Source organism: Cotesia glomerata, linkage group LG1 (assembly GCF_020080835.1).
Source record: "Cotesia glomerata isolate CgM1 linkage group LG1, MPM_Cglom_v2.3, whole genome shotgun sequence".
Lineage (NCBI taxonomy): Eukaryota > Metazoa > Arthropoda > Insecta > Hymenoptera > Braconidae > Cotesia > Cotesia glomerata.
Genome location: NC_058158.1, coordinates 34,320,038 through 34,345,312, shown reverse-complemented (window position 1 = coordinate 34,345,312; position 25,275 = coordinate 34,320,038). Strand labels below are relative to the sequence as shown.

General features: G+C 31.2%; 1 protein-coding gene across 9 annotated transcripts in view; it reads left to right on the top strand.

Moving 5' to 3' along the window:
• Positions 1 to 25,275, top strand: part of LOC123274990 (rap guanine nucleotide exchange factor 6-like) — a 115,385-nt gene that overhangs the window by 34,244 nt on the left and 55,866 nt on the right. The window contains exon 2 of one of the 9 annotated variants that reach the window (XM_044742845.1): positions 260 to 1,043. The exons of 7 other annotated variants lie outside the window; for them this stretch is intronic. The gene's annotated coding sequence lies outside the window, so the exon portion shown is untranslated. Of the gene's footprint in view, positions 1 to 259; positions 1,044 to 19,285; positions 19,606 to 25,275 lie in introns of those variants that run through there. One more of the 9 variants, XM_044742839.1, reaches the window with a different exon arrangement.

Below are 25,275 nucleotides of genomic sequence, written 5' to 3'. Positions count from 1 at the left end.
GAAGGTTTTTAAAAAAAAGTTATGGAAAACAATAAAAAGCCCAAGTTTTGACAGTTTTAATAAATTCATTGAAAAAATTCAAAATTAAGTTTAAAAATCAAAAGTTCAAAAAATACAACTTTAATTTTGAAGGTTTTTAAAAACAATAAAAAGCTTAAATTTTGACCAAGTTTTAATTGATTTTTTTTGGGCTAATTTGATGAACAAACGAGCGTATAAGTTATAACATATAACTTCTAACAGTTACAACTTTTTATAGAAATTTATACTCCGTCATCGGGATCACATCTGTGTGATTACTTGTAGCAGGTACACGCACGATTATTATCGATAAACACCTTGAGCAACTTCGCGATTTACAGTGAGTTTATAAGTTATATCAACTTGTTGGTCGGTGATTGTGTTGTAGCTGATGTTGATGTTGATGTTGGTGTACTGTCTACACTGTACTGCACTATAGAGTCAACCATAACTATAATTGTCGAGAATTGGGTTCTATGTACTTGTACTATCTGCTTTGTGTGGTTATATAGTTACAATACAATCTCTTATACATATATATTAGCCGGTCGGTCGCTTTCACCGCTACTATACGCTGCAAGACTGTTTAGTTTGTTAGCCGACTTGACTAGTCTTTGACGACGTCTTTGCGACGAAAGTTTGTCGAGAGTCTGTGCCAGCTACAAGTAAGTGGTTTTGCTACTTTACGTGCAACTTGCTATTCTTTATCCTTATCGTATTCTCGTTCTTATTTTGACGTTGAGGTCAGGATATGAGTTTCTAATAGTCTGGAACTTTAATTACATTTTGTACTGACATTGTAGCAGTTCTACGCTTTGTGACTGTTTGAATAAATTCAGTAAAAATTCAGGAAGTTTCAAATTTTGAAAGTGTTGATGTGCCAGTGAATTGTCAGTGAATTGATATTGGGCATTGTTGGATATTGATAAGGAGAGGGTGGAAAAAACCGGCAAGCTGGATGCCACCGACGGCGCCCCTCCCCTTCCGCCCCCGCCTGACATCACTGTCACTCAGGATGACCGGTGAGATATTATGTTTTTTTTGCATTATTTTTGTGTCAATGTCACTTCAGAGCTTTATAGGCGGTTGCCTTTTTTCAAAATACAATAATTGACATTTAAAAAATTTCTCAAATTTGTTTTATAGTAAAAAAGAGTTTTATTTTATCAATAAATTGATAGAAAATTTTTTAAATAATCAGATTGTTTACTTAAAGTATTACACGTAGAAAAAAAAATGAAAAATTACAGAACATAGTACAATTCATAAAAGATGAGTGCCTCGAACAAAAAACTAGAAAAATTACAATGAAAATTAAATTAGCCAACATTTTAAAATCTTTATAATTTATATTATTTAAAAATAATTTTTAAAAAATTAAAAGAAAAATTTTCACTTGTAGAAAATTTTAAAAATTATACGGGCAATTTTTTAAAAATATTTTTTTAGTTTTAATTTAATTAATAAAAAAAATCAAAAATTGTTAAGTGTCGGCTAATTTTAGTATCATAAATTACAACTAAAAAATTGAACTTTTAAAAATTCAAAGAAATACATTTAAAAACTGTAAAAATTAATACTTAGGATTTTATTTTATAAAAATTTTATTTCAAATAGTAATTTTTTGTTTTTTATTCGAAGCTCCTCTTCTTACCACAGAATCTGTAATTTTTCAATAGCTCTTACCCGTGTAATACCTTAAAAAAACAAGACTATAAATTTGGCAGTTATTGAGTTTTGAAACGGGACAGCCGTGGAATTTCTCTGAAATTTTCGAGTTTTTAAGAGCTCGTAAACTTTGTAAACTTACACGAGCACGTGCAAAAAAAGTTTAATGTGAGTTGTGCTAAAATTTTCACACCATGTACCAGAATTTTTTTCCCTACACATGTTAATTATAACGACGCGTCTTAAGATTAACATGGAATTTAATGGTTTGTTACTTTTATTTACCATAAATTCAGCTTATAGAATGTTGTAATGGTAAATTATACTTCTCGAAGAGTAATCTACTACCGTGCTGTAAAACAAGCACGCAATAATCATTATCCGAGAATGAAGAAAGAGTATAAAGATCCAAAGACAGAGACAGAGCACCCGGAGAAATGATCAAGTCCCGGTTTTCCATTATCTCAACGTCCACAATTTTAAATTCCGCAAATAGTCGGTCTTAATACTCGTACTAGCACTCACTATTCACTACTCACTACTCAGTAAAGTACAAAATAAGAACCGGTGAATATACACTTGTTCTATTCCTCTCTTACTATTATTTAAAGGATAATAAGCCGACGCAATAATCAAGTCCCGGTCCTCTCTTTTTATTTTATTTCTTCTTCCTCTATTTTATTTAACTCTAAAAGCAAAGTAATCTTACCGCGACCCAGTAATGAAATTCTTGCGGTACATAAATACTATTACTAGTTTGCACGCGAGTTATTCATTCCTCTGGCTCCTTATATTTGACTCGCAACCGCGAGGACCAAAACTGAACATTTAAACCGCGCAACTACAAAAAACAAGCCCTGCTGCTGGTTAAAAATTTATGAAGATATTTTCTATAAAATTAACATTGAGATTAATACTAGCATTACGCGGCTAAAACAACCACGATATCAATTTATTTAATGCTCGAGGATCCTTGTCGTTAATGTGCCAGGTTGTGTTTAGCAACGTCAGCCTTGCTGGTGGAAAACATCTCGAGCCATCATTTAAAAGTTATCTCTGGTCTCTAAACTAGTATAAAGTATTACTTCCTCATACTTCATATGCTACGGGGTATTAAGTTATGACACGACATATCTAACTTTACTTTGCTTAGCCTTCCCATGAAGTTATGCCTCGGTTCTTCATTACTCATTACTCGTTATTCATTACTATTACTATTACTATATTTCTACCTACCGATAAAAATAATTCCCCATGGATGGGATTTCTGCAGACTCCTTTTTTCCTCATTTCAGATTCCGATACTTTTTACTTTATTTTAAACAGTGAGCGTACTACAAAGCAAATTATCGATTTCCAATCACCGGAGCGAACAAAACGGCTATTACCTTACTATACTTTGCTCAGATGAAACGCAGTTCGTATAAATTTATAAGCTTCCGATTTTCCGTATAATGGAAATCGAGATAAGTAGGGTTTTATTTAGACCTTTCATTTCATGCTTTCAAAGATTTATTTTTAAATATCTCATTTGTTTAATTGTTTCAGAGATAATATTGAAATTAGTACAGCTTACGATTAAAAAAAATTAATATTACAGAAATATTAAAAAAATTTATTCAAGAACCAAAATCTTGAATCAGGAAAAATTTTTAATTTAGAGAATTTTTTGCTTTACTCAAAATGATCAATTTCTAAAAAATCATTTTTTTAGTTCAAGATTTTTTCTTTGGAATTAATTTTTTTTATTAATGTACAAAATTTATATTAAATTTTTATCACATTAGAAAAAAATTCTAAAAATAAAACTTTTAGTGTTGATTTTAATTATTATTTAAAAATTAATTAAGATAATGTCAGTAATTTTTTAAGACATTAAAAAATCAACACGTGAGAACATTTTTAAAACGATTTTCCCGTAAATGTTATTTATTTAGAAAGAAACTAATGTCACATATTTACTTTTAGCATCATAAATGTAAATAACGTATTTTATTTTCAACTAATATTTTACCGATTACTTTCTTACGACCTATACATCAATTACCTTTCAATGATATCCCTTGCAAAGACACTTATGAAAAGCCATTAATATTAATTTCAATATGAAGCGTTTTCTCATTAACATTATCATCGGTAATTATTTTTTATTACACGTTTATACCATTAAAACTAAACGACAAAAAAAAAAAAAAAAAAAAAAAAAATCTGGAAAAATGAAAAAATTTAAGCGCCAATTAATTTAAAAAAAAAGTAATGAGTTATTAAGGATTCCGGCTGATGAAAAATGAAAGATTAATGTATCATCTCAAGGCAAATAATATAAATGCTGTAGATAAAAATTGTAAAGCGAGTCCAATTTATCAGGTTGGCGCCAAGTGTATAAATAAAGTCAAGCTCTCTCGTTCAATTCAGACAGTGATTAATGCATCAAGTCTCGTCCGATATAAAATAGATATTCCATTCAATTTTTTTATTCTTTTCTTTATATTATATCAGAATAACTCTTACCTCTTAACTTAATTTACAGTCTCTATTCATTGATCACATGTGTGCCAATATCTCCACATTCACATTCACACGTTCAGTTATTTTATTGGTCATCAGTTAACGCCCCCGCAACCTTCACATTGGTCGTCGAGAAGATTAATGTTCAACCCTTGTACAGTGCCCATGTAATAATAGACGTTTTTCGTTGTTTGCATAAGTGACAAATTAAATCTGGTGGTAGTGATGCTTTATAAAACTATCGTCATCATTATCACTAATATCACCAATCTGTCGCCCACACATATACCAAATATATCAAAATCATGAATTATGCAGACGAAGGCATTAATGTGTCCAGCAAGGACGTCATAATAATAAATTGTTCTGCGACGCCCTCGCAGCAACTGTCCTGTAATTGATAAAAATAGTTGTCCTCTTCTTCCGAACATTTATTTCTATTTCGAGTCTATTAATATTTATTTATTTCTTATCTATTAATCGTCTACGAACTATTTTTAAGGTCCAGACTCATTTGCAATAGCAGCACGTCGGTATTTTAATTGGAGAAATTTTCCAGTGAGAAATATTTTGTCGCACTTTTACTTTTTTTTTCTGTTTCTACCGCTTGAACTTTTAACGAGTCATTTACTTTTTTTACTATTATAATTTTAGCTTAATTTAACTATTTCTTTTATTCAACGTCAATTAAGTATTTAAACCCATTTGTTATCGTTATTGTAGTTATTGTACCGGTAATAGATTTAATTTAATCAGAGGTCCGTTGTTATTGTGGTTGGTGTTGTTGTTATTTTGTATATAATAGTGTAAGGATTGAATTGACCGAGTCATACGTCAAGACTCTCACACACGGCTTTCTCTTTGTCGTTTTGTATGTTACTATACGGAGTTTTTTTGTCTCAAAAGAGATCCTCTTGCTGTTATTTATGTCTTTTCAGACTAGAGGTAGAAAATCTCAGCTCTCGCTAGTTACAGGGAATTAAAGGTTTCCAAAAAGATAGACACTTTCGCTGTCAAGTTTCATATTTATACGAACAATTACAGAAGGAGATGACTGGTTTCTGATTTGAAAGTTTCGGATTAAAATTGTGAAAAAAATATCGAAGATAGAAAAAAAGTTCCAAACATTATTTGTAAAAAAATTTAATTTAGATTTAGATTTATTTATTTTTATGCCAAGGCGAATTGCCGAATGACAAAATTAGATTACAAATTAAAGGATACAGTAATTTTTTTAATCTCATTTATGCTAGGTGTTTGGTATAAGAGTTTATTAAATAGTTAAGAGTTTGAGTTAACTGAACGTACATTAAATAAGCATGACATTAGTATAATACATATGAATAATTTATTGGTATCGGTCAGTAATGAGTAATTAACAATTATGCATAGTTAAAATTTAAAGATTTATAACAATTTATAATCGCACAAATTAATACCAAATAATCTTAATGTTATAAACATCATATAAACATTATAGTCACTTAGTATAGAGTTTATTCAGAAATTTGGATCTAAGATTTAAGAAATGAATCAGAAAATTTAAAGATTAAAGCTCATACATCTAAATTAAATAAATAAAATAAATAATCATACAATTTATTTTTAAATCTCTACAAAAAAAAGTTCCTTATCAATTTTTGATACTTTAGTCGAAATTACGATTTGAAAAAATTTAATAAAATGGCTTGTATTAAAAGAATTATTTTACGAAAAACTCAAAAATGAAGTTCAGATTTTTTAGATATTTTTTTCTATAAAATATGAACTTTAACGATTGACGATTTAATTCAACTATGCTCGGAAAAAAACGTGCAGAGGTGTATTGTTTTTTTATTTAAATAATGATAATTATTTATTATAAAAAAAGATCTCATTATTTGGCCTCATTTGAATATTCCCACAAGGTTTTCTATACATAATTTTCCTCTTATTTTTTATCGATTCGTGGAGACAAAAGCACCAACGTAGTATATTATCTGCGAAAAATCCGTATTTAATTTTCAGTGTGTGACTTGCTCGCACTAAATAAACTGCATTGCGGAAAAATTTGTGCCAAGAGAAAAATCCACATTACAAAGAAACATTGCATTCATTTATGTATAAATCGCGGTGTATTTTTATAAACTCGCTCTAAAAAAATCCTTGACATTCATCTCGACAAAAAAAGGCATACCAGTAATCAAGTCTAAAGCCCATTGCAATGTTTCGCGTGCGGATTTTCCTTCTAACAATCTAATTAATTAATTTGCCCAATCTAATTTCGCTGAAATTGAAGCGGAGACAAAGAAAAAAGTGGCTTAGCTAAGAAAAATTTGAAACTTGTTCGCTGACGGCGCTGAACCCGCCGATCGATCAACCTGCCCAATCACGGAAAAAACTTCCTCAGTGTTTTCTTTCCTCATTCCTTTTTTTTCTTTTGATTGTGCTTTCTCTGCCTTACATGTCCAACTCTACTTATACGTTGTGGTATATATATATCCAGTTCAAGTCTAACAAAAGTTAAGACTCATTCAAAGTTTCCCCACGCAATTTGCACCACGTGCGACTAGAGTGCGATGAACTTTTTTCTTGCTAACCCGACATTCATCCACTAGAAAAAACAAACTTTTCCAATATTCTCTCAAGTCGTGACTGCCAATGCAAAATAATTCTTTATTTCAATTTGTAAACTCGATAAACTCTCGACAATTTGCTAAGTAAGTAGAAGTAAGCAGACTATTTCTATTCTCTTATCTTTAAATATATTTAAGTTTACAGTACATTAGCATTATATTAGCTCAAAAGTATCAATATTTGAGAAAACTTTTCTGAATGTCTATTAGTTTAAAATAAACTCAAATTATTTTATTAAATCGGTAAAATAAAATTTTTTCCTTAAAAAATATTCCTATTAATTTTTACATTAAAAAATATTAAAAGATTTTTTTTATTACATTCTCTCAAAAGTACAATTAATTTTGTCTGTAATTTTTTAAATGAAACCAAAAATGAGTTTTATAAAAATTTAGACTCTAAATTTTAACTAGAAGTTGAAGCTACAAAAAAATTACAAATAATTTTTATTATCAATTTATTCTATAAAAAAATGATCATTTAATCTTTCATATCAAACAAAATTTAAATTCAAAATAAACAAACATGAAAACCTTTCCCTTTATCAATTCAGATTTTTCTATAAAAAAAAAAACCTTTGATCAAAAACTGTCAAAAAATCAAACCAATTAAAAAAAGTATGTCACGACTTAATATAAATGTATAAAAAATTCACCCGTCGACTAGCAAATGGGTTAGTTTAAAATAAAGTAAAAACTTTTCTGACGTATAAAATAATTAAATCGACATTTAACTCAATATAAATAAATTACAGCTTTTAATTTCATCACGTCACATGATGAAGTCAGTAGATATACATAGGTATATAAAACGTATAATAAGTAAAGGGATAGGATAGGACAGGCCGGGAGTTAAGTCTTATAACCGGAGACGAAGACTGGTTAGGATAGAGATGCTGTACTTGAAGACGCACGTCATCGAGTCTCAAGTCGTAATACTTATACTTACAGCGACGTATTACATATTATATTGAACATTGTATATAATAGCGTGATTAATTGTCTTATCTCTCCTGTTGACGACACACTTTGGGATGAGAATCGATCGGTATTGCTGACATATTAGTACACTGGCTGGTATGCTAAGAAAAATAAAAGTTGTGTCGTCGTACCTTTTTATTTATTTCCCACAAACACAACACACAACACCTATGACGTAATAATACGTGTAGCAAAGTGCAACGATGCACAGTAGTACGCACGATCGAGCACGAAAGACTATAGTAAATCGATAACTGATAAATAGGCCAGCGTTAAAATATATCTATAAAGTGATAATATCATATAATCTAATTTTTTTATTTTATCGCCCTTTATCGACACTTTTATGTCGCAACGGAAGGCAAAGCACAAAGCTTTTACTTCAACAACAAAAACTAAAAATTTATCTTGTTGTATCATACGTCTATCGAGTTATTCCCATCACAATTGATTCAATTTGGGCTGTATTGTGAATAGAGTGACCAGATATTATAGACACTGACCCGATGACCCTCACCGGTGACCTAAGGAATACCTATGACGATAATAAGTCGTGCGTGCTCGTCCGGCTTAATATTAACTTATTACTGTCCTCAATCTCAATCCAAAACTACTGATTTATAGTGTGCGTGTAATGTATTTGTGTGCATGGATAATAATTCAATACCAATACTTTTACCTCATTCATTGCAACTACATGCACGCCTCTCTCTTTTCTTCATGTTATGTTTATTATAATATCTATGTAGATAGAATAGGAGAAATAGAAGGGTATAGACTATAGTCTATGGGTTCGCATATCTTGCGTGTTGAGCGTACCACTCTCACGTTTTCATCATACGTGAGAATGAGAATATAAATATGAGAATAAGAATGAGAATGGATAGTAATGCTAGACCTGGCTAGATACTAGAAACTAGAGGGTAAATAAACTGCTAGATGATTTTATTTGCTGGTAATAAAAATTATTATTTGATAAAATTTTAATTTTTATTGAAAATTAATTCATTTTTTTTATGTTCGATAAATTTTTACTCAATTGTAATTGAATTAAATAGAAAATTATTTGAATGGGCTTTCAATGGAATTGAAAATCTGCTAATTGATAAAAAATGATTAAATTAACAAATTAACGTTATATATCATGAAATGTTATCATTTTTGAAGTTAAAGAATAAATTAAACATGATATAAAATTTTAATAAAAAAAAAAAGATAAAACAATCCAATTTGAACATATTAAATGAAACTAATATTTATATTACCAAAAACGCTAGTAATATGAACCACTTTTTTGTTTATTTCTAAATACTTTTTTTGCCCCCAAGGAATAATAACAAATTAGGGTCTCTAGAGACTAGACAAGAGTGATTTGGTATAAAATAATCGGAGCCTAGTGTAATTCCTCTGGAGGATCGACAAAAAATGATAATTTATGCTTGAATAATCTCAAGCGTATCTGATACGCCGTCTGGCAGTTTTAGTACAGCATTATTAAAGTATTATAGACCATACCCAAGTTGGAGTACTGATTTGGTACTTGGATATCCATCTCTTCGACCGGACAAAAAATAAATTAGATTTAAGTGTCTCGAGGACCGAGAGAGATAACTTTTCAGCTATAGTATACTCCACGATAGGTTGGACCACTAAGTAGGGCTATTAAAGTTACCATGGCTTTTATTAATTTAAAAGATCTCGAGATACAGCGGATGCTAATGGGGAATTATTTCGTTGGGAACGAACCACAACGCGGTGAAAATCTTAATTCCGTGCCGTGGGTAGCGCGACTATAGTTCGGTCTATAATATATAGTACATAATATATAAAACTAAAGCAAGGAGACAATGGATCGGCGAACGGCAGGTGGATTTGTGGTAGTCCTTGTAGTCGTAGAGAGTAACGGGAAAATAGTGTTATATATTGTTATTTATCAGCTGACAATGAGGAGGATTACGAAGATGTGTATTCACTGGGTGTGTAAATTTGATAAAATACCTTCCCCTATAGGGCGCATAATAATGAATCCACGCTCTGGTGGTTCTCGAGATAGTCCAATGACGTGCAAAATCTTCTTTTCAGCTCGCCGAGAAATCGCCTTTTGTATGGATACAACATTGTAGATTTATATTTAACTATAATATAATATGAATCCGGAGTCTGTTTAACTATGGAGGCTTTACACTAGATGTAGATTCCACGTTGGTGTGGTGGTCTTAAAGAATGCTTTGGTTTCCATTCTCGACTTTGTCGCCTCGAGCTAGCTCATTGTTATGCAGAAAGGTCAAATTTTGTTTTGCTGTGAATATTTTTACCCCCAACTGCACATTTATAAGGAGGGACGTGTATTCTTTTATTCTTTTACCATGCGGATCCAATCAACCAAAGTAATTAAATGACCATGTTTTAAAACTAAAACTAACAATGCTGTTCTGATTTCAATAAATCTCTGCAATCATTACAGAACATTACAAAACTCAAAAATTTTGAGATTGGATCGCTTAAAATACCCTAAATTAGAAAAATAAATCATTTTCATTCAATAATGAAAGATGACAATTCGAAGTGGGGAGATGTGACGAATTTCTGCCTCATTTTCTTATCATTGAATGATAAAATGATTCATCCTAAGGATTAATATAATTTATTTCCATATCTAAAAGTACTAACAGAAATATTTAGCGGTAAATTATTAGTAAACGCAGACGAGCGGTGAATTTATCGAGCATTCCACATGATTGATTGGATATTCTGGGCTCGTTTCTGATCGATAGAGATTCCGTACAAGAGAAGCGAACGTTCTCTTGGTGTCCCTGAACGCGTTTGCAGAATATTATCGTCCATTCTAGTGGGGAGTAGATATAGATGATATAAATGGAAATATATAATGTATAATGTAATATAATAAGTAAGTGTGTAGCGTATTGACGTTATAACGTAGGTCTTGGAGCTCCCACAGCAGTCACCAGTCTACTTGAGCCTGATGATGTTGGAAATCGCCTTGTACAGCTTCACAAGTACTTACCAGTTGTTCCTGAAAGGAAAGTTTTGTAATTACTGAAATTGAGAAAACTTCCTCCTCTAACTGCACTCTGGAGTTTTAATGTTATTAACGTCCACTTAGGGCCAACCGGCACCCGGCTAAACTAATACAATTTAGGTTTATTTCAGAAATTTTTAATCATCTGCTAACTGTTTTGTTTTGTTCCGCTTCCCAATAATTTACTCGGTTAATCTCTTTCCTTCTACTTATCCATATTTCTTCTCCTCTCCATCTACAAAGTTTACAGCAGCTTGCTGTTATCAACACCATTCCACCTGTTTTATTATTGCCTGTCAGCAAAGCTGTCTACTGAGAGTTATTTTACCGACTCGAGGTAGTGATTTGCTAGCGTCACTCATCGGTAAGGCAGGTGGTTCTTTCTCCTACTCAGGGTAAAGACTTCAGGCGCAAATGAAGCATTAGCAGATCATCAATAATCATCAAAGGGGACAATATTATGAATATTCAATCATAAAAAGCAATCTTTTATCAAAGACAGATGTTTTTTCTATCCAAGCTTTTAATTTAGCAAAGCAAAGTCCACAGAAGGGCCTCTGAATATTCTATTCATTGGCAGTGATGACGGGTGCAATTGTGCCCCACACGTTGACAATAAACCGTGAAGTACGTAGTGAAGGTATCTTTAGAAATTTTCTAACCCTTGATGGTGGTCTGCATTGTCCCGTTTCTTTTGATATCCTCTCAACGCCGACATACTAGATTACGATTTAATCTCAAACACAATTATACCTCTGTTTTGATAATAATCATATCATAACTAATAATTTAGTGGTATTAATGTAATATAATAAAAGCAGAAACTATTCCGAATTATTATTACAGCGCATCTAATTCTAATTACGGGGGTATTTCCGTAAGTTTCGCCATTAATATCATTACAAGAGAAAGTGTCACACTAAAAGTTTGGATTAACTCGAATAAAAGCGTCATGCGAGGGCACTTTAATTATTAATTACGTCGCGTGCACTTTAATGAGTACTGGAGTTGGTTGACAGTCCCGCGAGACGTTAATAAATGTGTCTCTACAAACATATCTCGTGTATACAAATACGAGATACGGTAATACTTGCATTCATACGACAGGACAATGGTCCTTGAGGTAAAAGGCTCCTGTATCAAAATAAACCCTTTCTGTCTTGCGGCTAGTTAATGCTTCCCAACGTCCCCATCATTTTTGTCCTCACACCCTGCTATTATATGCACAAGTGTAATATCTGCTACCACATGTGCGACCCCAGACTTTATAGCTTTTGTTTCATGTTTGGGGTACATTTTTGACACTGGGAAATAGTTTTTTATTTTCAATTTAACTTTAGTTTAATATCTGGCCATATCTGAATGTATAAAAACAATTTTTTTATTTTTTAAAAAAATGTCTACATCAATTAAAATATCATATAAAAAAAAATTAGCTTTATGGTTGATTAAATTAAAGACCAATGTCAAAAAAAAATTTTATCGTTAGAAATTGAAACCTTAATTAATCTTAGACTTAACTCTCTTGTAATGAGACGATTTAGAGATCATGCGCCGCCTATTGGAGATTTTAAACACTATTTTTGTCCAATAAATTAATTGTGGTTGTATCAGAAATTTTTTTCACGGGTGTCTAATGTAAGTTTATCTTTCAACGTCATCAAACATGACAAATTTCTTCGAAAACAAGATTGACATACGAAGATTGAAGACTGATCAACGTTCACAACTCCGAACAATTCCAATTTCCTAGAAAATTGATTACTTACTCGAAATCAGTCTCGGAAGTGAGTTAAATTGCGTGTAAGCCAAACAGTGTCATCTTGTTTAGTCGATAAAGTTTACTCCTCAAGTGAAACTCCTCAAGATCGACGGGTTGTCAACTGCAGTCCGGCTTCCGGGTTCGTTGTACTGGTTCTCGCCCCACAATCCACAGTTCCTTCAACCAAACATTCTCTGTGCTATATTCTGTCTCTACTATGACACTAGTCATCCAGACATGATTGACTTTTCCTTATATATAACACTAGGAGGCACCGTAAAACCTCGATGATATACGAGTGTCCTCTACACTGTAGGTCGAGCCCTCTTCAGTATTATCACCAATATTTCTCAATACCAACAGAGAGTTTTTTCACTCGGTAGCTTGGTGCTTCGTTAAATTTTTTTATCGTCTATCGTCTCCGATGTTGTTTTATGGCGTATTCGAAAGCGTTGGATGCCAGACGCCATGTCGAATTAATCGATCGATGCGTTGGAATATAAATGAAGGTAAAAAATAAAAAACTTGCTCTGTGCTAGTATAAAATCTATATATTTGTCCGAGTTCGAGAGAAGAGCAAAGGCCAAATGCCAGCACTGGATGAGGATGAGGATGAGGACGAGGATGGGGATGGGACATTGATGTGATGGACAGAGTACAAGAACTAGAATGGAACGAGAAAGAAATAGAACGAATGTATGGAACAGTAACTGGTCACTGGTCTCTTGATGTGCAGCTCGAGAGGACTCTCCAGGCCTGGTTTATCATTTGGGTGGCTTTGAGTGTTGAATGTTGGATGTATGTCGGGTGTTGGAGGTATTTGTGCTGCTCTGCTATCATGGTGATTGAGACTAGAGAGTACAAAGCTGACAGCGTGTGTAATTTGGTCCCTTCCCCAAAAGTGAACGTCATATCGGAATAAGGGTCGATAGAGGGATATTTTGCGTGTAAGACCACTTTTACTGTTTAGCTGGCCCGTGTACTCTCTGAAATAGGTCCACCACATCAGAGCCCAGGCTGCCTTACACCAAAGCCTGATTATTCACTAAACCAGCTCGTATTTGTTGTCAAAGTCTGCTCGGCCACCGTAATTAAACGATCCCCGAAGAGCACGCCGTATAGGATGAAACCAATGTTGTTACCTATTACCTATCTGCTGCAGTAAGTTATTAGATAATAAGACGAGCCAAGGTATTAAATCCTTTGATTGCACCACTTATAATTGGCGAAATAGCTGAACCAGATATTAAATCCTCGAGTTTATAGTCAACCTTCTCGATATTTTCCGCCTTTTATTGGACGTAAAACGTTTATTAAGTTTTATAGCACTAGAAATCGGGATGGAAAATAATTGGACGGTGAACTACATCTATTGCGTCTCATGCACGGAAATTATGACGTCGATCAATCCTCCTATCATGGGGAGCTTCTCGAACGGTTTATCAGCATAAGTGTATAAATTTTAACCAGGTGATTGCACAATGCCCAGAGGAAATCGGAATGACGGAAGGTTTTTTTGATTCTATCGAATCATCAATCATTAATCATTCATATTTTTACCTACTAGACGTAATAGTGAAATACACCTTTACTTAATTTTGTTGTATCACTAAATGCATTTTTTTTTAATTTAGAAAGATTATTCTTTATATAATTGTGCATCAATTGACAAAAACTGAAGTTTTTTAGTAATACAATTTAGGAAATTATCGAGCTTTTGCTTAAATAATTTTTGAAAGTCTATCAAGAAGAAATCATTATTGATTTCTGAACCCATATTTTGCTATCAAAGTTTTCTGTACTTATTTCTCGGTGTAAAAGATTTTACCCCGGTAATTTAGCATAATAAAATAACCACCCAAAATTCATAAATTCGGAATATATATTGCATCTTATCGGTTTTTTTTCATCGATGATGACGGTCGATCAAACTTTCAGCCGTGAGGACAGGGACATAGCCATCATCACTTTTTAACATCATGCTCTGAATTTATACGGGTACTCATACATAAATATGATTCCGTGCGAGTCAATGCTCCCGACTTGGGTTTATCCGTGTACACTGAACATAACATGATACATGATACATAGAACATACACATGTACGGAAGATTTGACACAACGACCCGACGTCTACAAACTGCATACTACATACTACATACCATTTCACGCTTACACCTGCCTCAATACTCATCTACAAGTATAAAACACATAACACACAATATCTCTCACATTGATGAACATAATGTAATACATAATAATCGAGAAAGCCTGATGACTCGCGAATCGCTGAGCTCTTTCGGGAAGTCAGTCGCTTCCTTTCATTCCATCGGCCATCGATTACTTTTTTTCGACGGCAGATGCTGCCAAAGTATCCTCATATTCTCCCCGGTGCAGTAAATTACTCCGTAGCTCGGCTGCTGGAAAATTATTGATAATTTTAATTTAACATTTTTCGATTCAAGAATTCTGAGGATTTCTTTTTCTCGGTTTTATTTCATTTTTCAAGCTTCATTAGCGCTTTTTTTTGTCTAATAAGGGAAATCGAGGCACGAGGGACTTCTTAATAAAATAATTAATCCTGGGAGCTTTGGATTAAATTTTAAAATGTGATTTTGGCAAAAAGGAATTTTTTTGAGTATGACACTTTAAGAAATAGATAAAAAGAAATTTTACATTATAATTTTCACATTAAATTTTAATTATCGATAAATTTTTCAGGTTAATTTTTATAATTATTGTTACCAACTCAGAAAACTTTAAAAAATTTTTTTCAATAATTAAATTATTGTAATTATAATTTAAAAAAATTTGACAGTGAAAAATTAAAAACTATAAATGTAACTTTTTAAAAAATTTTTTCTTTAACTTTAATAAATTTAATACATCATTAATTATTAAGAGTCTTATTTTGATCATATTAATTAATCAAACAATTAAAATTAACTAATATATTTTCTAAATTACCTAATCTTTGGAAACTAAAGAAATTACAAATATATTTAATTAAAATTTACCAACCCGTGGTAAATAATTGGTCATAAAATAAAACATGCAAGTGTGTGAGCAATAAATAAATAAATTTTTCGATGACTTTCACTGAGATTGTTGCAACGATTTCTCTGCAAGCATGCCAAAGTGCAAAAAAATTTAGAGCAGATCCACCGTAGCGAACATAACAATTAATTACTCCGATGATCGATGCGAGCATAGAAGATAAAAATAGTGCTGCCAAAAAACTAACGGTGATTTGTGCGATTTTTTGTTTGTGATACAAATTAATCGTTATACGAGCTAGGATGAAGTGCCCGAGTTTGCTCAATCATGAAGAGAATAAATGTTGAATTTATCAATTTACGGCATTGCATTCGGCAAAAGTGTGCGCGTGCGAATGCGTGAACTCGTAGATTAATTCACCACTCGGCTTATCTAACTGTAATATAAATGTTTGTGAAAAATAAAGTAACATTGTATTGGAGTAGACGAGAAACTGGGCGCCAACTTGTCGGACGAGGAAACGGAACCGGAAGCCCTGTTATAAAGATCAGCGTTACCCGTATCGGTTCATTTTGTGCGTTAAATTGTAATATATGTATGTATTGGAGGAAATAAATAAATAAATGAAATGGAATAAAACTAGCGGAGCTTGAGTCCAATGGAAGGGGAGAGCTTAATTAATTTTCTTAACGGGGATCCGTCGTTAATGAGTCAGCGTGCAAATTAGATTTATGCTCTATGCTCACCGTCCCATTATATACGTCGCGTCTTCCAAGCAGATTCCAATATGCTGTGCGTGTATAGATGTAGATAATTCACGATAATAATAATGATAATTGATGGTACAATCAAACGACAAGTTAATTTATCAGGCAGCTCTGTACCGTATAGTTAATTCTTTGCAAGTTTATGAACTGATATATTAATGTGATATTGGTATTGTGTGCAATGGAAGCTTTTCTAAAGGTTTTTATCTGGTCGCTACGATTTAAACTTAACATGGCACATGCGACCTTGCTCGTTAAATACGTCCGGCACGTATACACTTCACGTCATGTCAAGGTCATCAAAGCTCATTGTTCAGTGTACTTTAGATTTTTACTATATGCTAAGTTTATTTATTTTATGGTTATGGGTTTTAATATTTTAGGGCTCGTATTTTATGGACAATTTTGAAAATTTTAATTAAAGTATGATTTGGAAATCTGCCAAAATAAATTTATTATGATTTCTCGTGTTTAATACTTGATCCTTAATGTAAACTTAAGTCCTTGACTATATAAAAAATTTTTTACTTTAAATTTAATTCACTACTAAGCAGAGTTTATTTGTATCAAAAAATATTTGTTAATAGTTAACAAATCATTCATTAGAGACTTTTTAGTATTAAGCAAATGTTTCTTAGTATTTAAAATGATTTGTTTGTATTTGATAAATCTAATATTTATTAATTAAATATTAATAAATCTTTTTAAATACTAAGAAATATTTGTTAAGGACTAAAAAGTGGTCTCTAGTGAATGATTTGTTAAATATTAACAAATATTTTTAACTATAAACAAATCCTTCTATTTCAAAGAACTTAATTTTAAAAAAAATCTCACTTTTATGTATCTTTAATATTTCGTCCATAATTTGGAAATTAAATATTGAAAACATTTTTATTACATTCCAAGATTTTTGTTTTATAAATAAATAAAAATTTGGATTCATACCATTAAATTGATTTTAAAAATTGATGAATCATACGCATAATTAACTAATAGATTATTAATGATATGATGATTTAGTAATTGAATAAAATTCATATTGAATATTAAATAATTTTTTCTACTTCATATTAAATTAATAAATCAAACCTAAATACCGTATAAAGTAAAAATATTTTCTCAATATTCCATATTAAACCTGACGGTAAATATTGAATATCAAATATTAAACGTCAAACATAACTAAATAAATAAATTTACCTCAACGAACTCTATAAATAAAATATATTTTTGATTAATTAATGCGACGTTAACTAGTGGAGATATCAACAATTGAACTTAGTGAGCGTAGCACAAAAAGTAAAAAAAAAATTTTCCTCACAATTGTAATGACGTCAAAAGAACTTGACAATGGAATCATTGTTATCCTAGCATAGCTTCAAACAGCTTTTCTAGAAACTCGAGAATGTGTAAGGACAACACGACCTTCCGTTGAAGATCAGATAAATGTCTTGAGATTAAAATTGTATTCACTCCCCCAAGCAGCATGGAGGTTTAGTGGCTGGCAATTCGCACAGTGAGCAGTATAGAACTCTTTTATCTCCTTAACGACTCGTACTCGTACTCGGTACTCAGCAATCTGGAGTCTTTCGTTCACTGTGCTGCACTAGCACATATAATAGTAATAACTTCTAAATAAACTCACATACTCAGCTCAAGTTCAAGTGACATGATCACACAACATGCTCAAATAAAAAGGTATCGCGTGAAAATTACCGCATGTAAGACCGTCACGCGTCAAAATCATGGGGGCTTTACACGAAATAACGTTCGGTGCATTTAAGCCATGGACCAACAACGATATGGTTATTCACCAAGAATAGTATCCGTACATTCATATATTCTCATATGTGCACTAGAAATTACTATAATGTCTCCATATAATGCAATGTTAGTTTTAGCTTCTTTTTATTGATCATTTTTTGTCGAGTGTACAAAGTATTTTTTTAATACTGGTTTTTTTATTTATGATGCACTAAAAATTTTCCGTAATTATTTAAAGAGAAAAAAACAAGTAAAATTAACCTAAATTTTTTCATAAAAAATTATTGTCTTATAATTTAGTTTTTTATTGACTTGTTTATTATCCAGAAAAAAAGTCATAAAATTCATTAGACTTTTCTTATCAAATTTTAATGAAATTTAAATCAGCAAAAATTTGAAAACTTTTTATCAAAGAAATAAATCTGAAATATTAAAAAAAAATTAATATTTATAATTTTAAAATTCTAGTATATTTTTTTAATAAGAATTTAGAAAAAATTAATAAGAATTATCAGATAAATTTTAAAGATTTATTTTTAAATTTATAAAAAAAAAATGTTCATTAATTCGGCTTTATAAAAAAAAAATAATAATAATAAAAACAATAATAAAAAAATAAAAATTTTCCGTAATTATTTAAAGAGAAAAAACAAGTAAAATTAACCTGAATTTTTTCATAAAAAATATTGTCTTATAATTTAGTTTTTTATTGAGTTGTTTATTATCCATAAAAAAAAGTCATAAAATTCATTAGACTTTTCTTATCAAATTTTAATGAAATTTAAATCAGCATAAATTTGATAATTTTTTTATCAAAGAAATTAATCTAAAATATTTAAAAAAAATTAATATTTGTAATTTTAAAATTCTAGCAAATTTTTTAATAAGAATTTAGAAAAAAATTATCAGATAAATCTTTAAGATTTATTTTCAAATTTATAAAAAAAAAAATGTTTCATTAATTCGGCTTTATAAAAAAAAATAATAATCTTAATTAATATAACGTTATATCAAATTATGAAGCAATAATCTACATACACAAGTAAAGTAGCGATTGCAAATAACGAAACAGTCGTTCGGAGATCAGCCGCAAGAGGCGTTAGGTCGAAGCCGCGCTTGGCTCATGTTATTGAGAGTTCTATTCGAGAGAAGCTTAGTGTTGTTTGGAACACCGTGGCGCGAGTTTCGAGTAACCCTACAATCCACAATAACAGTCCTAAAAAATCACAAAATATTCTAAATTAATAAAAATTTAAAGTGCATAAATATTAACAGAATTATTAAAAAATGAATTTACACTTGTTCCGCTAAGATGACATCCGTTTGATATAAATAAAAAAAATTATTAACCGTTGGCAGTTTGTGACGTGAATAATAACAGTGCAGTGAAGATACACATTATTTTTACTCCACATGCCTATGGAGCTTGTAACTTTTTTTATGGGCTGAAACGGAGCACGAGATTCATTTCCAGCATACGTATGTTTATGACTTACAATTAAAGTAATAAGGGGTGTTTATTTTTACAAACCGCGCAACTTTATAAGTCTCTCTCTCTCTCTGTCTCTCAAGTTTTGTTTGTTAAAAAAATTAATTAATTGCCAGAGAAATATTGTTATAAATTGTAACGATAACCCAGTGACACAATGAAAAGAACAATTATACAAAAAAAATTAATAATTACCCTTCTTAACACAGCTATCGGAATTATTTAGTAAACACGAGGCGTCTGCTTATCTGTCTCGGCCTTTTTAAGCGAATATTGCTATTAATAGGAGGAATTAACATTGCATTGTATTATTAATTATTATGTTCCGATTATTTTTATTATTGTTGGATTCTGAGTTGCGGAGAGCGGATTAGTTTGCAGAGTGGGTAATTGTCGATTGAAATCGCAAATCCAGAAATGGGGATGTAGGATATGAAGAAGAAATAAAAAGCAATTAGCGTGTGTATGCAAATAGGAAATGTGCTCCAGAAGGCAGATGACAGCATGACCTGGTTCGTTGTCGTCATGTTTCGTGTCAATTTCCAGATCTTCGATTTTTTTTATGACGGCTGTGGGTGTACCGAGCTGAGATGGAAAAAATAAGGCAAAGATATAGAAGGTTTTGAGTATGATACAACAATGCAAGTATTCTTCGGTCTAGTATGTATGTATAAGCATTATGATGATAATGATACATGCATTATAATATGTATTCTTATCATCATCATCCAAGCTGAGTGTTCTTCAGGTGCTTCTCAGAACTCTTCACAACAATTGCTTGTCTCGTTTATCTGCATAAGCCCGCGGTAATTTATCCTCCTTCAATTTTTAATAATAAGCTTCAGCGAAAATCGAGCAGCTTTAAAAAAATTGAGATTATTAATTTTTCTTTTAATAAAAAATGCAAGTCTTTTTTCAAAATTTCTTCAAGATATAAAAATTGAAAAATTCAATTAATCAATAATGAAAATCATCAAATTTTTTTCAAAATTTACTTTTAAATTTTCTTATTAAAATGAAAAATTTCATTTATTTTTTGACAGAAAATAAAAATTTCTATGACGTAAAATGAATAATTTTCATAATTAAAAATAAAAATTTTTTTTCCACACGATTTAATTTTCAAAAGTAAATTAAATATATCCACGGGTCAAGTGACACTCAAAGTAATTTTTATTTTAACAAGTACATATATTTGTATCGAATAAATTTCATTAAATATTAATATAATTACCGTTTCAACGTTTGATTCATCAAGTACCAATCAAATAACATTTCAAATTAATTACCAGTATAAAATAAATCAAAATATTCTCTTAAAAATAATTTTCTTTTTTTTTTCCACACTGATACAATAACCAGCCATTCATCAATAATTCTTCAATTAAAATTGTTTACTACAACCAGCTATTCTTATCATCCATATTCTGTTTTTTAGTCGTATAATCACAGCGCATTATTATCATAACTGACCAAGTCAACTGAAAAGAAATTCATTGAAGCTCTCTGCCCGGCAAATTCGATGTTACGCATAATCTATTGCTTCACAGTTGTCTGAACTTGAGACCATAAATCCGTTATGTTCACATTTAATTTATATTCCATGCAAATAATAGCCGATTCCTCGACCTTCAAATGAAACAATTCAAAATAGACTAAAAGATAATTTAAAAATCTATTTTCAAAATTAAAAAAATGATAGATTTTGTATACATTTATATTAAATCCAGATTATCGTCTCGATATCGACAACTAGACATACGTTTTCTCGATCGCTCACCCAGAAGGGGATCTTCAGCTCCCTTGATAGTCACAGACCTACTCGATCCCGTTTGTCGTGTTCCCCTTTCATCCATCCCGAGTTCTTGCAATCTTCTGCCAGCGTACGTGCAAGACAACACGCACACTCACATACAAAATATACTCACACATGAGTTCAATAAAATCCTTAGCTCCGGAAAAACGCTTGTGACGTAGAATCTAACGCACTTATAATATATGCTGGTATTGAGTCGATGTACGCACTCTTTACTATACCTACTTATTCAGCTTCTTTCGCTTCCTCTTCACTTATAAAGACTCGACAGAGTTTGAGTCTAAGTATCAGTATAAAAGTTTGTGTGTAGTAAAAGAACCAACTGGATTTCTGCAACGGACTGAGCGTTCAAAATCCTTTTTATTTATGTTTTCCAACCACTCCACTTCCTATTTCACGGAAAAAAAGGTTTGCCTCAGTTCTCTGTTGCTTCTTATTCATCTTCTAAGCCTCTTTGGTTAGTGTAGTATTAATCTCCGATTCTTCGCAGGCCCTTGGATCCTTCCTCTACATTGTATGTTTCTATACTCTTATATTTTAGTGAGAAACATTATACTATAACTATAGTAGTATTTAGCTGAAGCTACAGTGCAATACCTTCTTCAATATTTTCCCACGAAATCGCACAAAAAGACTTGATATCAATAGGATGAATAAAAAGGTCTATTGAACTTGATCGGTAATTACCTGGGATAAATTGACGGCTGTCGATTTATAAGAAAATTTTATTTCATTTAAATATCTTCAGATGTTTTTTTAAACTATTTATATTTAATGGAAATTTATAATTAATTAACTTCTGATAATGTTCGAAAAAAAATATAATTAACAAAAACAAAATGAATGGTGAAGAATAAAAGTATAATAATTGATAGGTTTTGCGTGACTGAGCCTCCCAAAGAATCATTTTTAGATAGACAAAGATTAATGACGCGATGGTGGAGATAGAGTTTCATAATCGAAAAAAAAAAAAAATAAGCATTTGCATTAAATTAGATAAAGAGCAAGAAAAATGATTTTCTTGAGCAGTTTCAATATTTCCTGAAAATTTTTGGTCAGGTTTAATTAATGGCCGGCGGAGCTTGCCACTGTACACTAGGTGATATTGACTTCCGGTCCTCGAGATATACGTTGCCGTGGATTGCATAAGGCAGATGTACATAACCAGCTTGTGTACTACATCTCGCTTCAGCCATACGTTTGAAACATCCATATATGAATTAATGTGTCCACATTAAATGTATGTGTCTGTATATGTAGAAACAAATAAACAAGCATAAGTGTAGTTTGCACAGCGGTACGGGCGTTCTTTCACTCACTCGGTTTTCTCTTCATCATTTCTTTTTGCTCGGCAACTTCCAATTTAAATAATGAAATGCGTTTTCACTAATAGTAATTTCAACGACAACTCTTCCATCTCATCCATCTTTGCTTTGATGCTGACAAAAATTATACTTGCGGTGTCTGCTCACTTTCATGTAACAGTACACAGTTCATAGAATATAGAACATACGAACTTACAATCGTACAACATCGGCAAAAAGCAGAGAACGTTACGTAAAATCTTCTTGAGTTGATACAATATTTTCTTTCATTGCATAATATATCTTGGGTACTTTTAAGAGAAATGCTTCGATTCTGTCATCATAACGTTTATGAACATAACATCAGTGTAGTATCTGAAATATTGCATAATATTTATTGAAATTTACAATATTTTTTTATTTTAATTATATGGAAGTTTTAATGATTTGAAAAGAAATGTTTCAATTCTGTCATTATAGCGTTTATGAGCATTAAAACATAATTTTAACATAAAGCGTTAAACATAAAACATGAAACGTTATATACAATTTTATAAAATATACCATATATTTTTTCTTTAGATAAAATTTCAAATAGTTACAAAGAAAATATTTCTATTCTGTGATCATAACATTAACATAGAATTAACCCCCATGAAAAAAAAATATACGTCAAAGTATATAAAAAATATGTATAGTAAATATATTTTTAATAACCAACTTTTGGCCGATTTTTACATATATTTTATGTATATTAAATATATTTTAGATATATTCAAGATATATCTTAAAATACATAGCTAAAAATATAAAAAAAATATATTTGGAATATATCTAAAATGTATTTCAAATATATAAAATATGTATGTAAATCGGACAAAAGTTAGTTATTAAAAATATATTTACTATACATAATTTATATATTTTTTATAGATTTTTAATATATTTGAAATATATTTTTTATGTATTTCGACACATATTTTTTTCATGGGGGAAAATTTCCTTAAGTTAGCAATACTTCCACTTGCGACTTGGAATAAAATTTGGAATACTTTTAAAAGAAATGCTTCAATTCTGTCACCGTAGCATTTACACCCATCACAGTACAGTATACCACCCCGGGATTTATTTATCCCGTGTTTATATTTCGCCAAGTTAGCACTTTTTCCATTTATTTCAGTTGAGTTCCGCGGACATGCTCTCGGGGCAATCGATAGCATACGTATCGAATGATTGAAAATTCCTGACACTGTTCCATTTGAATTGAAATTATAATGCGAGTAAATAGCCGGTGAAATAGGTCGGGTGAATATCAGCAACTTCCATTTAAAAATCGATCTCAGTATAAAATCCATCATCATTAAATAAAACAAATTTAGCGTCTGACAGGTGCCTAGTCTTATTCTCCAACTCACACTCCCAATAATTACTCGAGCCCTTGTTCTTTGAACTCGGTCGATTATTCACAACGAGGTCACGGGGAAAAAACTAAAATGCGTGGTTAAATATTAAAAAAGCAAAGCCACACCCGCAAGTATCATCGAGTGGACGTTTCGACGTTCTTGCTTCTATATCTGAGCCGAACATACCAAGAAATATTGGTGGTACGCACACACATTATATCTTTTGGAATATCCAAGTTGCAGATGTTTCTTACCACCTCGCTTTCGTTTCTGTTTTTTCTTCTATCTTTTTATCCTTTTTCTTTTTCTTTTCCTTTCCTTTCATTTCATTCCACCCCAGCTCTGTTATTCCGTACACGCCACATACTCGGCTACTTCACCCCTACACTTCTTACATAATGCTTTTATAATCCCCACGTTATGTACCTTTCCATATAATCCAACAATCCGTACGCATACAAACTTACTAATACAAAGAAGGAGTATATTTTTTGGCTTCAGAAAACAAAAAGTCAATTGTTTCCAACGCTTTCATATAAGCACTTTCGTTCTCTGAAATCCACCCGCCATTTCAGATTTTAATCGCCAAATCGGGATTAGTCTTATCGTCTACAAAAATACCGGAATTATTCCGCTTCATCGCAAAAAGAGAGAATAAAACTGCAAGATCTTTTTTGTTCTCAACAAACTGAAAAGGCTATTTTATGTTTTTTACTTTGAAGTACAATTTAGTGTTCAAAATATATCTAAAAAAGAAACTAATAATTCAAAATTACACTTCGAATTTCAATTAGCAAATGAATACCATTCATATCATAGATATGTTTCTTTATATGTTCTATAAAGGTGAATTCAATTACGAAGTTTCAAACACTTGGTACTCGTTAATCAATTCGATTAAAAGCTGATACAAGTTAACCAAGCGATAGCAATTCCAATATAACTTATACTTCAATGTTTTAACTCAAGTTCAAACAATTTGAACAATTATATCTCCACTTGAAGAAGCAACTAACTTATCTTGAATGTATATCTTTAAATTAACGACTGTATTCAACTCTGTCGCCTGTAAAAATTATCCACTTTGAGCCTGTATGATGAATGAGGAGTAATTTGATCAGCTAAAATGAAACTTCA